The sequence below is a fragment of the Oratosquilla oratoria genome, chromosome 33, assembly GCF_046742065.1.
Source record: "Oratosquilla oratoria isolate Oo_2021 chromosome 33, ASM4674206v1, whole genome shotgun sequence".
In the NCBI taxonomy this organism is placed as follows: domain Eukaryota; kingdom Metazoa; phylum Arthropoda; class Malacostraca; order Stomatopoda; family Squillidae; genus Oratosquilla; species Oratosquilla oratoria.
In genome coordinates, this window is record NC_134809.1 from 13,143,649 (window position 1) to 13,158,548 (window position 14,900).

Here is a 14,900-nt window from a genome sequence, read left to right on the forward strand (position 1 = left end):
GTGTGTGTGTGTGTGTGTGTGTGTGTGTGTGTGTGTGTGTGTGTGTGTGTGTGTGTGTGTGTGTGTGTGTGTGTGTGTGTCACAAAAGTGCAGGTCGTAAAGGGAAGGAGGAAGGAGAGGTGGAAGCTCGGGGTAGGAGAGTAGTTTAGTTGTTTGTTTTCTCCATACGCGGAGTATATATGGACGCGATTTTCTTTTCTTTTTTAATCGTTAACCTTTGTTGGCTCAAGTTCTCTTCTCTGCACCATCACTTCTTGTGCGGTCATGCAAACAGACACGTATAATAAAGGTTTTATGCACGTCTCCCAATTTGTTTGCCACAGTTATCAAATGTACCCTTTCACCTCAGGTGTCGAAGTCAATTTCCATCGGTGAATCCTTAAAGGACTTGCTACGTCATCTAGTTACGCATTTCGTTATTAAATTCCTTGTATGACGTCATTTACGTCATCGTCCTTTGTATAACGTCGTTGATTGAGCCATCTAGCTCATGTGACGTCATTGATTTTCTCCAAGTTCCTTATATGACGTCATTGTTTCCTAACAGGGAAGTCATGGAACCAGGCCTACGGTGGTATTCTTGAAAAAAAATCTTTCCTTATATAAATCCTTGGAAGGGAAAGATTTATATAAGGGAAGGTTTTTTTTTAAGAATACCACCGTAAGATTCTTACGGTGGTATTCTTAAAAAAATCTTTCCTTATATAAATCTTTCCCTTCCAAGGATTTATATTATATTTTTAAGAATACCACCGAAGATTCTTATAGTGGTATTCTTAAAAAATCTTTCCTTAAATAAATCTTTCCCTTCCAAGGATTTATATCATATTTTTAAGAATACCACCGAAGATTCCTATAGTGGTATTCTTAAAAAAATCTTTCCTTATATAATTCTTTCCCTTCCGAGGATTTCTATAAGGAATTTTTTTTTTTTTTTTTAGAATGCCACCGTTACTTGCTTCTGAGGCAATGGCGCGTGAGGGACCTTTTGGTCTGTGGTGATCCAGGAGTTAGCGTTGAGTTCTGTGCGAGGAGAAATAACTTACAGCCGCTTTTTTCAATATCATTGCAAATACTTGAAGTATGGTCAATAGATATTTATTGTTGTATTTTTTTAGTAGAATAAACGACAAAAGATGAAAGCATCAGCATTGTCAGTGCATGTGCCTGATTTGGGCAAAATCTAGATTACTTACATAGCTTCGGGACTCGCAATATGCAGGAACTTTACTGTGTGTGTGTGTGTGTGTGTGTGTGTGTGTGTGTGTGTGTGTGTGTGTGTGTATTCACTTGGTCTTTGGATCACGTGTTGGACTCGTGATCGACAGCTATTTCCCTCCTGGAAGAGAGCTCAGAGCTCGTAGGTCCGATCTATGGGTAATGCTTTGACCTTGCACACACACACACCCCCAACTCCCCGCCCACGAGAGTCAGAGTAACGACCCGAGGCACAGCGATACCGAAATAATTTCGGCCCTGGGCAGGCTTCGAACTGGGTGCTGGGAGCACTTCTGCTACCCAGTTCAGCGCTCTACCAACTATGCCACCGAGTGTGTGTGCGTGTGTGTGTGTGTGTGTGACCTTTTGTGTGTATTCTTAGTTTTAAAATATCTGCAAGTTCTAAGATTCATATAGTAATTATAGATAGCAATAATTCAAGCCTGTTTTGATCCAAACACTCGTTATGGAAACAAGATATATTATTAAGAATCGTAAGTATACTTAATACAGGTAACCTGGGTCACATTAACTTCTGAAATAGCTGGATTCGGTGATAAGGCTTCATTGGCCAGCCATTTGTGCTGCACTAGCTGATTCTCGCTGCTTCGAACTAGCTGTACAGTCCTCCATGGCATCCAGTACTATCGATAGCAATAGTCGTGGGAGATGACAAGAAATTATCGTTTATTCAGCATATATGCAACTAAATAAACATTCCCCTTCGTTTTTAATGGATTTTAATAATAATAATAATAATAATAAAATACAAGAAAACTCACATATAAATTTAAATTTGATGGAAATATACCATTCAGCTCTCACGTCAACTATATTAGTCCGATGAGCTTATTATGTCTCATAGAAAACGGTCGTGAGCATGAAGGAACAGTGGACGGCGAATCCAATAAGTGTTTCCTACTTAGCGGATTGTGCTGTTGTTCTGGAGTCCAGCTCTATACTCAGAAGGTCTATTAGTCAGGAAGCCCACGAGTCAGAGAATTGGTAAGATATACTGTTGCAAAAAATAAATGAAATAAATATAAAATTGCCGAGGAAAAAATTCAGTCTCAGCCCTATTAATATAAGGAAAGGATAATTGAGCATGTTGCAACCCCCCGCAGAGTATAGTCTCTGACTTCATTTAACCACTTTCTATTTATATGAATATAAAGTAATAGCTTACTGTATACCCTGAACGTCATTTGAATTATAAGATATAGAATATATATAAAATATTATATCATAGAATATAATATACAAAATATTATATTATAGAATATATATAAAATATTATAGAATATATAAAATATAATTCATAAAACATACAAACCTGACCTAACTTAAAGTTCTGCAAACTGCAGCAGTCCTTTTCATTTAAAAACAATGAATTTGAAAAAAAAAAAAAAATCTGACTACTGGGCCTTCCGAGTAAAGGGGGGAATCCCGTTGTTATGATCTGTCGATTCCGCTAGCGGACTTGGCGTATGGTGTGACCAGGCAGCTCCACGTATCGCTGTCAAGCCAGGGAAAACAAAAGCCAGTCTAGTATTAAGAATAACAAGTGCGACTGTAGCCTTAGGAACTGGGAGGCCACATTAAGGTTATTACCAGTGTGAGGAATAGAATGTATATTCTTTTTATCGCTCGTTTGAGGTAATTGACTGTTTCCATTTGTTCTGAATATTTACCAAGGAGCTACAATTCAACGTATTCCAGTAGGCATGGAGGATTTAATCAAGCTCATGCACGTTGCATGGGAATGTTTGTTGCGGACCGGGCCATTGGCACGAGTTGTGAGGTTTGAACTTTATTGTACTGGGTTTTTTTTACTCGATTTTTACAACTTGTGGCCCATTTCAATCTAGATTTGGAGGGATTAGATTGGGTTGGTAGATCGACGCGTTTATCCTCATGGAAAATCTTGAGGAGCCATCGTGTTTAATTCAGATATGGGTCTAGTTTAGGGATTCCCAAATGTGGGTCACGACCCCCCAAAGGGGTCATGACCCTTTTCCTGAAGGTCATGGAGGGTCCAGCTGTGTGTACATTCAGCCACACAGACCCGCGTATTGATTTGCTTGTACCAAAAAAGCAAATACATCCTTCTCGTTAAAATATATTATCAGATCAATCCTTGTTAATAAACATTGATAAACAATAATATATATTTTTTGTTGTTTCTCTGCTGTGATTAATAAAGATTTGCTTGTACCAAAAAAGCAAATAAATCCTTCTCGTTAAAATATATTATCAGATCAATCCTTGTTAAAACATTGATAAACAATAATATATATTTTTGTTGTTTCTCTGCTGTGATTAATAAAGTTTAAAGTAATGTATCTGCGATACTAGAAACTAGTATGTTTTCAGAAGTCTTATAATAAAGGTGGGGGTCGCGGTAAGTTTGGTAATACTGAAAGGGGTCACGTATTGGAAAAGTTTGGGAAACACTGGTCTAGTTAGTAGAGTCTATTTTTAGGTTGTTGTGTAGAAATAAAAAGAGTTAGACCTCTTGGTGTTTTGTCGTCTAGGATGTGATATAGTGTCGCTGCCGTTGGAAGTGGTATGTGACATGGCATGCGGGTTTTTTGCAAACGGTTGTGCAAATCGGGGGTGATGTATGTGTGGTATTTTGAATGGGGGAGGTTTATATTGGTGGGTAGGGGAGTCGTCTCCTGTCACAGGATGGCCGTGTGTGCGGCGGGAATGTCCGACTTTATGGGGTTATCACACTGGGCTATTTTTCCTTCAACCTCTGATTAATCGGCGGTACTATCCACCTCCATATTATTTATTTTTTTCTTTTATAATTTTATTTATTTTTTATTAATTTATTTATTTTATTTTATTTTTTCCCTTAAATCACTGTGACATTTTTTTCTCAACAATACATAAAATGCAATTTGATATGCTGCAGGAAAATTATTCTCCTCCAGTAAGATTCACAGTTTCCAGTGTCGTATATTTTCTTCAAATGAAAATTTAAGACATGTTTGTTGGCAAATGCACGATGCACATTGCCGTTTCTGTTTGTATTGGTGTGTCTGCAATGTTGCGGCCGATTTGGAATCCTTGTTGAAGATATGATATTAAGCGAGTTTCAGATGAGTTTTTAAGATATTAAAGAGATATTAAGCGATTTTCACATGAACACTTTCGGCAAAGCGGGAACAAGCTGCCGAGAAAACGGGAACTTCGTGCCGAAACATTGCTCGTGTGAAACGCGCTTTAGAATACGAAACTGGCTAAAGATTGAAATATAATTTCAAAACCAATTTTGTATCTGTATATTTCAGATTCATTTACTCTACCTCCGAATTATATGAAGCTAAAAAACTCTATAATACTTTTGGTAAAATACACTTGTGTAGAACATACGAGACTTACCAAGAATTTGACACTTTCAGAGTGGCGTAGCCCCTCTTACCAGTTTCACTCATTTGAGAACCACTTATCCTTTTGTAATGTAGATTGTAGACGTGAAGAGTTTACACTATGTGTGTAACATCTGTGAAAGTAATCTTAGAGTTTACAATATGTGTGTAACATCTGTGAAAGTAATCTTATGTTACACTTTGGTATCAAGCTCTTTCATTTGACTCTAGTTTCATACTTTAGTGTAAATTTGTTATACGGATAGTTAAACGTAACCTCTTTTTGTTCTTCCTCCTCTTCTTGTTGTTCTATTCATCCTAGTCTTCTTCCCTTCTGATCCTGGGAAATTTAATCCTCCTTATCATCATCTGGTGGCATTAGCGAGGTAGTTGGGAACCTCGAAAATTATGTATTTTTTTCCAGAACGAAAAGACCCGGAATCTCAAAGATAGCAGAAACACTTCCTAACATTCTGATCATTTCTTGCCGGTCTCTTCCCCCTGAATATTGGATTCCCTTACCTTGTTCGAATTGGGAAGAAGAAATACATCAAATGTGTCCCCGGGCTTGATCCAAAGTTCACTGCCAACTGAAAAGGGGTTGAGACTATCTCAACTATCCGCTTCATTACAACGTCTGCTCTGGCTAGCTGCCAGACATCCAGTTCACAACTAAAGTGGTGCAGGATGGAATGAAAGAACGGGAGAAAGTTAATAGCTTTTATTTGAAGGCACAGCTAGGCTTCCCCGTCGGATGTACTACACCGAACGAGCCGCCTTTCTGTCGTTACTGTCGACCTGTTCCTCCAGTTGACCTGGTCGCCCTGGCGAGGCTATGCGAGGTCACGCTGCTGCTGCTGCCGGCCCGTTTTCTTCCGAGCTGCCGCGCGGCAACGCGACCTCGCTCGCCTCGCCCGGGTCGACACGACTCACCTTTTGACGTCCGGCGGGGAGCTCCCGCTGGGGCCGTCGACGAAGTTCGTCCTCACAGACGATCTCCTAACGTCCGATGGCTAGATTGATGGTGGCGATGGTGGTGATGGTGATAGTGGTAATGGTGAGAGCGATGATGGTGAGGTGGTGATGGAGGTGGCGATGGTGATGATTGGGGTGGTGGTAATGGTGATGATGGTGATGGGGGTGGTGGTGATGAGAGAGTGAGTGACTGGGATAGAGGATACCAGGGTGAGTTGAGATGGATAGAAGGAAATACTGAGGCTGAGGAAAAGACACAGTTGGGGGTTGATGGGTCTGTATACAAGAGGAATGACGAGGAAAAACAAGATGGAGGGAGAGCGACAAGGAGTTAGATTGGTGGAACGGGAGAGACAGGAGTTGGAAGGGGAGAGAGAAAAGGGCCCTGGAAGGGAGACACGGTGGTGGAAGGGGAGAGAGACGGGGATGGAAGGGGAGAGAGGCGGGGATAGAAGGGGAGAGAGACGGGGGTGGAAAGGGGGAGAGAGACGGGGATGGAAGGGGAGAGGGACGGGGATGGAAGGGGAGAGAGAGACGGGGATGGAAGGGGAGAGAGGCGGGGATAGAAGGGGAGAGAGACGGGGATGGAAGGGGAGAGAGACGGGGATGGAAGGGGAGAGAGACGGGGGTGGAAAGGGAGAGAGAGACGGGGATGGAAGGGGAGAGAGACGGGGATGGAAGGGGAGAGAGAGACGGGGATGGAAGGGGAGAGAGGCGGGGATGGAAGGGGAGAGAGACGGGGGTGGAAGGGGAGAGACGTGGATGGAAGGGGAGAGACGGGGATGGAAGGGGAGAGAGACGGGATGGAAGGGGAGTGAGACGGGGATGGAAGGGGAGTGAGACGGGGATGGAAGGGGAGAGAAAGACGGGGATGGAAGGGAAGAGAGAGACGGGAATGGAAGGGGAGAGAGACGGGAATGGAAGGGGAGAGAGACGGGGATGGAAGGGGAGAGAGACGGGGGTGGAAAGGGAGAGAGAGACGTGGATGGAAGGGGAGTGAGACGGGAATGGAAGGGTAGTGAGACGGGGATGGAAGGGGAGTGAGACGGGGATGGAAGGGGAGAGAGACGGGGGTGGAAAGGGAGAGAGAGACGTGGATGGAAGGGGAGTGAGACGGGAATGGAAGGGTAGTGAGACGGGGATGGAAGGGGAGTGAGACGGGGAGACGGGGATGGAAGGGGAGAGAGACAAGAGGGTTTGAGGAGAGGAAAGGGGAAGGGTGAGGGACAAAATGGAATGGAATAAACAAGGGAATGGAAGGAAAGATACAAGGGGAGGAAGAATGTGTTGAAGCGTATCAGACTTTCCTAGAAACGTCCAGACTGGCTCATGTTCGAGTCGCCCTCAACTGACCGAAAAACATTTCGAGGCCGACTCATTGCCGCGCCGCGCCGTGCACGCTGTCCTTTTTCCGGACAGTTGGGCACGGATGTTAGGCAAGCGGTCAGGAGTACACTCTGTCGGTGACACCACACCCTCTCGAGCCAACTGCGACATGATCAGATAACTTACAAGTCGTCCTTGTCTTCATGCCCCGATGATCCTCTGTACTTGTTCCTCCTTGTAGGCTGCTCCCAAGCTGGATAAGGGAACTAGAGCACAAGAAATGGGTAAAACAAGAAACTCCTCTCGTTTCTGTAGTTAATACGAGGGCTGGATTAAAACACTACCTATGCCAAACACTACGACGGGGTCAATGTACTCTAGGATCTACATCAAGTAGAAAGAAAGCGTCTTATATTCCAGACTTGAGAAGCCAAACGATGGGGGGGAGGGGGGGACTGCTCCCCCACCCCCCTAGAGCAACTACAAGACCTTGGCACTACTCAAGTTTACTTACTGCTTCACAACGACGACGACGAAATCAAAATTTTCACACTGACGACTAGCCGTCAACGCCTACGGTACAGTACACTACATAACACTCACGAACTACAATGAAGCCCCTGCAAGGACTTAGTGAAGCAGCCTTACCAATGCACCATGGGATTAGGAATCGTATGCGGCACCCCGCCACGTGCTTGACCCCTCCTCCCTCCCTTCCCCTCCCTCCTTCACACACACGCCTCTGCTGCATTACATTACCATCATTCTTCGTAGCTTCCCCTTTTACATCGTTACCAACCCGTCCGTCTCCAACCCGTAGACTTTTTACATCAAATTATCTAATTTACCTGTCGTTTTTAAAAGATATTTTACTGAAATTCCTGTCATAGGCAAAATCAGTGCCTTCCAGCACTAGTAATATAACATATTATTCGCAGACATTTTGGGTGTACAAAGTACATCACTCACACACTCACACACACACACACACACACACACACACACACACACACACACACACAGAGCAGTATGTGATCCAAAGACCAAGGTGAAACACACACACACACACACACACACACTGTACATATGACACATGTGTAAGACCCTTCTTTACATTTTACACCTGCTTATCTAACATGTGTGCACAGCATTATCAATGTGTAAGTATACGGTATACGAGAAAATGTGTGTATGCCAGACTGTATCCAGGATTCATGGTGAAAAAAAAAAAAATCCATCGTTGCTCCTCGTAGCTATTTTTGAAATCATCATCCCGTGCAATCTTGCCATCCACCATTTTCATCATAAGATTCCCTTTCGGGCTGTCAGTGCTACAGCAACGCGGACGAATTAAATGTAATTGGTGTCTTGTGTGTTACATCAAAACATCCTATATTTCTTCCACGCACTCTCATTTTTGTTTTCCTCCTTAATGCACAACCTACGGCAACCACGGGTTTCAGGGAAGTCTTCTTTGTACCGCCTATTCTATTAACACAAAATTCACGGATCAACTAATTTGTGGGTTTGATACTCCTGCCAATAACAGAATTGGAAACCCTCGCAATATATATACATATACATTATATATATATATATATATATATATATATATATATATATATATATATATATATATATATATATATATATATATATATATAGCAAGCACAGGTTCGAGTCCTTGGCTGTACCGTTTCAATATGCTGGCCTCCTCGAGTCTCGAAATGTTGATGTCTTACAATTAAAGTGTATTGTGGTTTATATATATATATATATATATATATATATGTTTATATATATATATGTTTATATATATATATATATATATATATATATTGGGTACCGAAACAGCCATGAGCACCAATAGGTCTGTTGCTGTTCGTTTGTTCATGTAACTCCATATAGCATCATGAGAGAGGGGCTGAGGTGGGGAAGGGTGAGGTGAAGAGAGAAAAGGTAATGAGAATGTCACGGCGCTATTTCTCCAATGTACATCGAAAACGCTTTAAGGTCGCGTGTTTGAAAGGTCTTGTAAATGGCGAACTGAATTACAAAACGTTGGAAGCAAACAATGAGGGGAGGGGGAGTGACAGGGTTGCTATGTTGTTCAATGACGGAACTCTCAGTGCGGTGAGTTTATAATTTCGATTCACATATAGTTTAGCCTTCCACACACACACACACACACACACACACACACACACGACTATTTGTGTATGTGTATACATACTCGTAGACACATTATATATATATACATATATATATATATATATATATATATATATATATATATATATACATACGTATGTATTTGTGTGTGTGTGTGTGTGTGTATGTGTATACACATATACTATAAATGGATACATACACAAAAAAAAAAAAAAAAATTGGCCGAACGTTTTGGCCTATTCAAGACATCTTCAGAGGTACAATACATACAGAGAACAAGGACAATATTATATATATATATATATATATATATATATATATATATATATATATATATATATATATATATAAATAAGCAAAACCAAGTAGCATTCGTGCCTAGTGTGCTGCCAGCTCTTAACGGGGATCGAAACACCGCTGGGACACATAGCAGAAAGAGGGACGGGGGGGGGGGGTGAGGACTTCCTTCAACATTCGAAGTTGATCCTTAATTAACGTTGGTTCTGGCTAAGCTTAGTCGACTTTACTCAGAAGAGGGTTCAAGTAAAAATGGGACAGAGGGAGGGAGAGAGAGAGAGAGAGAGAGAGAGAGAGAGAGAGAGAGAGAGAGAGAGAGAGAGAGAGAGAGAGAGAGAGAGAGAGAGAGAGAGAGAGAGAGAGAGAGAGGGAGAGGGAGATAGCGGATGAAGGACGCAGGTAACGAGAAGCTAAACATACGTAAAAAGTCTTACACTGAAATCCCTGGTGCATCTGTGTGAATTCACCGCTTCCTTTCTCTACACAGGAAGAGTTGATAAGCAACAGACTTTCGTATTTCAAGGAAATGTACACGTTCCTCCCAGTAGTTCCCAGTTGAAGAGAAGTCACCTTCTACTACGGTGTGTGACAGTAATTTGCTTCCGACTGTACTTGGTCTGAAAATAGAACCACGGACACGACGGTACAGGAAGTAAAGAGGATTACAGGAGGGGAGCTGAACTCAAGAACCCAAAGAGGGAGGGAAGTCGAGCGGTCTAAAGAACGCTAAAAATTCCGAGAGGTTAACAAACAAGGGAAACAACTGCACGTTCGAAATTGCAGCCCTGTTTGTTCCAAGCCCCCCCCCTCTGGCTTCGGTGTCACGGAGACTAAGTAGGGCTTCCCCTGAAGTCTCTAAATAGACACTTAAGGCTACGTGCCCGCACGCAAACGCACCCGACCCTCACGTAGTAGTGCCTGGCCAGCGAAGTCCATCCCTGCGTTCAGAAACTGACCAACACTGAGAGTCTGTTCCAGAATTATCCAGTTGCCGATTTCGTTGGCTAAGGGTGGCATTGTAAGCACAAATGTACCCCCCTCTCCCCCCACCCACACGCACATAGACACACACTTCTAAGGCTTGGTCGAGTCAAAGTGGGTACGGTATTCACCGTTCTAGTTTGGCTGGGCCGCTAAATTATTTTTTCCATCTCCGTTAGGTAATGAAAGGTGTGAAGAATTCGAAAAAGACAAAGAATATAAGGAGGCAGAAGAATGCGATGAGGACAAAGAAGAAGAAGACGACGATGATGATGATATGACGATGATGATGATAATGTCGATGACGATGTCGATGATGATAGTTGTTGCAATGAGAGGCTACACAAAACGGTAAGGATAGTGGATCTCTCAAGCGCGCGCCGGTAATTCGATATACAAGTACGGTTAAGGGAAATGAGAAGATGTGAACAAGGAAATGCTATTGGAAAGCGATGGAGTGGGACCTGGAGTCGGCGAGACTCCTCGACAGCGGCAGGTTGGACTCCAAGGGCGATACGCTGGAGGTGGGGGAGTGTGGGAGTGCATGATAGTGAAAGCCAAATGCAGTGGTGCCCTATGGCGGGGAACAGAAGTTCATAAACTTTGGGAGAAAGATTCGACCGCAGAGGTCGGACTTCGCTTGGACATTTGTTCCTTCAAGACACAAACTCAAAGATAAACCTCTTCACCACACTGTCATTTAGACTTTATTAGAATTAATACCAAATGAAGAAAGCTCGCTGTCTGAGCGGGTTAGCGCGTCGTTACTTGCGGCGAAGGTCGAGTTGAGGGCGGTTCGAATCCTGCCACCGGCGAAGTTAAACCAAGGGTATAAGGTTCATTAAATTCCACGCTACAAAGCCCTCTGTGAGGGGCACCGTCCTAGCCCCCCGATAGGGGGGGGGGAATGTGTGACGTTAAACCATATCATCATCAATACTAAATGCTTTAAAGCAGCTGAAGAGGAGGCTAGGGTTAACATATGCCCTCAATCGATTGAAACTTCAGTTAGTTGTGGGTCTGCTATCTCAAAAGTGACATTACCTGACGCTATCTTGAATGAAATACCCAAGAGTGTCACCTTGGTGAAGAGATTAAGGCCACAGATAAGGTAACAAAGGTCATCAGGAACGGGACACTGAATAGTGTGTCGCATGACAAAACCAAGAAGGTACTAGAAACAAGAATTCGTGAGAATAATAATAGTGAGAGTAATAACGGAAGACACAAGCGAGTAAAATAAAATGTTTAAGTACAGAAACGTGTGTGTGTGTGTGTGTGTGTGTGTGTGTGTGTGTGTGTGTGTGTGTGTGTGCGTGTGTGTAAACGTGTACAAACAAAAATCCAAGAACTGGGATAGCTGTATAATACAGATACTCTTTCGGAAATCCTAATCTGACAGAAGGCGCATCAAAACTGAGGCATTATATCAATCGTTGTCACTGCAGTAATACAATTGTCACAAGAAAATCACTCAATACTGTGAAGAAAAAACTACACACAGAAATATGTTGAATACTCAATACAGTCCCTATCATACACATGCGACTCAAGCGAGTTCGTTTAAGTAGAAACGACTTAGGTTACAATATCTTATTTTTCGAATTTCTAAATGTCAAATCACCTTTGCGACATATATTGAGAAGCTGAATGAGGAACTAAGAAAAGTTAAATATATACGAATATTAGACACATTGTTAAATTGTCCAAAAGGAAGTCTAGAACACTGTAAGCGAAGTCGTCTTCCATCTTTTCAAATTCACATTTGACGAGGATCTTGAATGCGTGACGGGGGCTTAACAAGAGATGCTATTTACAGTCTCGTTATATCAGGAGTCGGAAATATGTTGAATAATAACAAAAGATGGTATTTGCAGTCCCTTTACATTAAGGGTAGAAAAAAATTACGTCGGCATGGATACAATTGTGGAAAATTCAGTAGGGAAAGATATGAGCAAGGAGGAAGGACCGTTGAAAACGAGACGACTCGGAGGGAGTGGAAGGTGGCGGAGAGGCGGATGGGACCACGAGAGGCCGGACAAGGGATCGGTAAAAGAGCGACAGAGTCCGACTTACAGTTGAGGAGCTTCGCGTAATAAGGGGGGAGAAGTGCATGGCTTCGTCAGCGGACGATGGAGGAAGATGTAGTGTTGATAATGGCGGGGGGACGAAGCATGGAAAGGTACATTTGAATCGTCTGCGAGGAAGAGAAGTGAAGAGGGCGGGAGGTTTTTAATGTAAAGTTCTCAATGTGGTTCCTTCACGCTTCTTCCAGTCCCCCTCTTTCTCCAACCACGTTCTTTGCTGCGTACCCCGACAGCAACAAAACAGATCGAGCAAAATGGACACCAGCTAATTCTGCGTCCATATATGTATTTCTACGTCACAAGAACTGCACTGTTAAGACTGTTTGAGGAGAATATAAAATGTGCACTACAAACAGTACAGTATAGCAAAAGCATCATATAACCACGGACAGGTATTATCACCTCATGCTTTGGTATATACCACTTTCTACACCATCTTCCCACATTCTTTTCGCCCAGCAGTTCCTGGTGGATTTCTTGCTGCAAAATATTATGTCCATAACCAAAAGTATTTTTGTTGCCACCAAAAACTGACCCACGATTTTCAGAACTAAAAATGTAACTCGTTGTCTTTATATCAAAGACGACTTGGTATAGAATTTTTTTTTAATTCCAGGGATACCATTTGTGTATATAAAAACACTAAACTACAAATGAAAACTGTATTAATGTAGCTCGGATACCTAACGGATCAGATTTGGGTGTTCGCTGTAGAACAATGAAGACCAAGAAAAAGATGAAATGGATGGAGCGCCCGTACGGTTAAAGGTGGTGGCACACTAAGCTAGCATGCTACTTGGTTTTGCTACTCCGTTTGAGTAGAAACGACTTCTGTTACAATATCCTAGACTTTCGTAAGAACATCTCAATAATGTGTCTAACATTCGTATTCTAGGTTTAACTTTCCCTTAGTTCGTCCATTCAGCTTCTCACTATATGACGCAAGAGTAATTTGGCATTTGGAAATTAGAAAAAAAGATCATAACCGAAGTCGTTTCTACTTAAACGAAGTAGCAAAAGCGAGTAGCATGCTAGCGAGAAACGCCTAGTGTGCCGCCACCGCGACCCTTCAGTATCTGGTAGGACGCGCTCTTTTGCAAAGAACGAAGATGAGGGGGGGGGGACGGAGAGGCAGAGCTCCCCCCCTCCCCCTCCCCACCCTTCGGACGTGCCGCCTCGTCGCGCCAGGCAACGTGAACAGCTTGGAGGACCCCCACACGCGACGGCCTTCGCTCGAGATAGCGAGAGTCAAGTAGAGGACCTAGCGAGCGCGTGCAGAGTAGAGAGCGAAGCCCTGCCCCCAGCATGTAGTCGACACGTACTGTGTCCATAGTTTCCGGAGACTTCCTCTTCCTCTTCCTCTTCCTCCTCCTCCTCCTCCTCCTCGTCAGGACTCCCTCGAGTGTCCTGCAACATTCCATGGAGTGTGGGAAGTGCGTCTACGCTGGAAGTCTGGCTGGCTGACTCGTCCCTTTCGCCTTCCGAAGGCGGGACTCGAGTCTTAAGTTGAAATCAACAGAAGGGTCTCTTTTCCTCCGTTGCTTCCAGGTCTCTCCTGGACGGTCGTGTCCAAGTTCCTGACATCCCCCCTCCCTACACCGCCCTGAACCACTCGGTTGTCCTGCAACGCGAACGGTAAGGAGGACGAGAGGAACCAGCCCTGGATGACTCTCTCACCCGCCTTCCGAACTCAGTCCTTAACAATGGAGAACGTAGTTTCCGAGACGTGAAGCAGGAGCGAAAGCAAGATTTTTTTTTTTTTTTTTTTTTTTTTTGAGAGAGAGAGAGAGATAGAGAGATCGGGCCCCGGGGAAAAGATGAAGAAGTGGGGACCCTCGGGACAATGTCATTAAACTCGAGTGTAGGAGGAAGCGGCGGGAGCTTACAGCGGCGAGGAGGACGAGCCGGGGCGGGCCGGGGAGGGGCTGAAGAGTGCCGGGGTGCGACGAAGATCGCGCGAGTCTGTGTCGAGGAAAGAGTGGAGGAGGAGTACTGGATCCCTTCCGAAAACACGGGAGAAGGAGGAGGGGGAGCGTATACTTGCTATCCACTTACATACTGAACGAGGTGCAATCTCCGTATGGTTTAATAAGGGGGGGGGGGAGTCAAAGGGGCGTGGTGAGAGGCTAGTGGAAGGAAAGGGTCTGGACGATTCTATCCCCAGACTTAGTCACCTCGCTTTGCAGGGGTAACGAATGACAGAGGCGAGGACACAGGTCCATTCGTTTCCACTATCGTAATTGGTATTACGTGTGCGCCATTCTATGAAACGAGGTCACTGGGCAAGAGGAAGGAAGAGTCCGTTGTCTGACGACGCTGTCGACGGGATGACTATGAAGTGTCTAGCGAAAGGAGAGAGAGAGAGAGAGAGAGAGAGAGAGACCTATTATTATAATTTTTGTTTATTTATCTATTATTATATTTTTTGCAACCGATCTAGTATGGACCAAAAGGTCTCCTGTCGGCA

The 14,900-nt window shown here is 43.7% G+C and overlaps 1 protein-coding gene across 2 annotated transcripts in view; it reads left to right on the plus strand.

Moving 5' to 3' along the window:
* The window catches only part of LOC143017763 (normal mucosa of esophagus-specific gene 1 protein-like), a 554,471-nt gene that overhangs the window by 161,513 nt on the left and 378,058 nt on the right, over positions 1-14,900 (plus strand). The window lies entirely within an intron of this gene.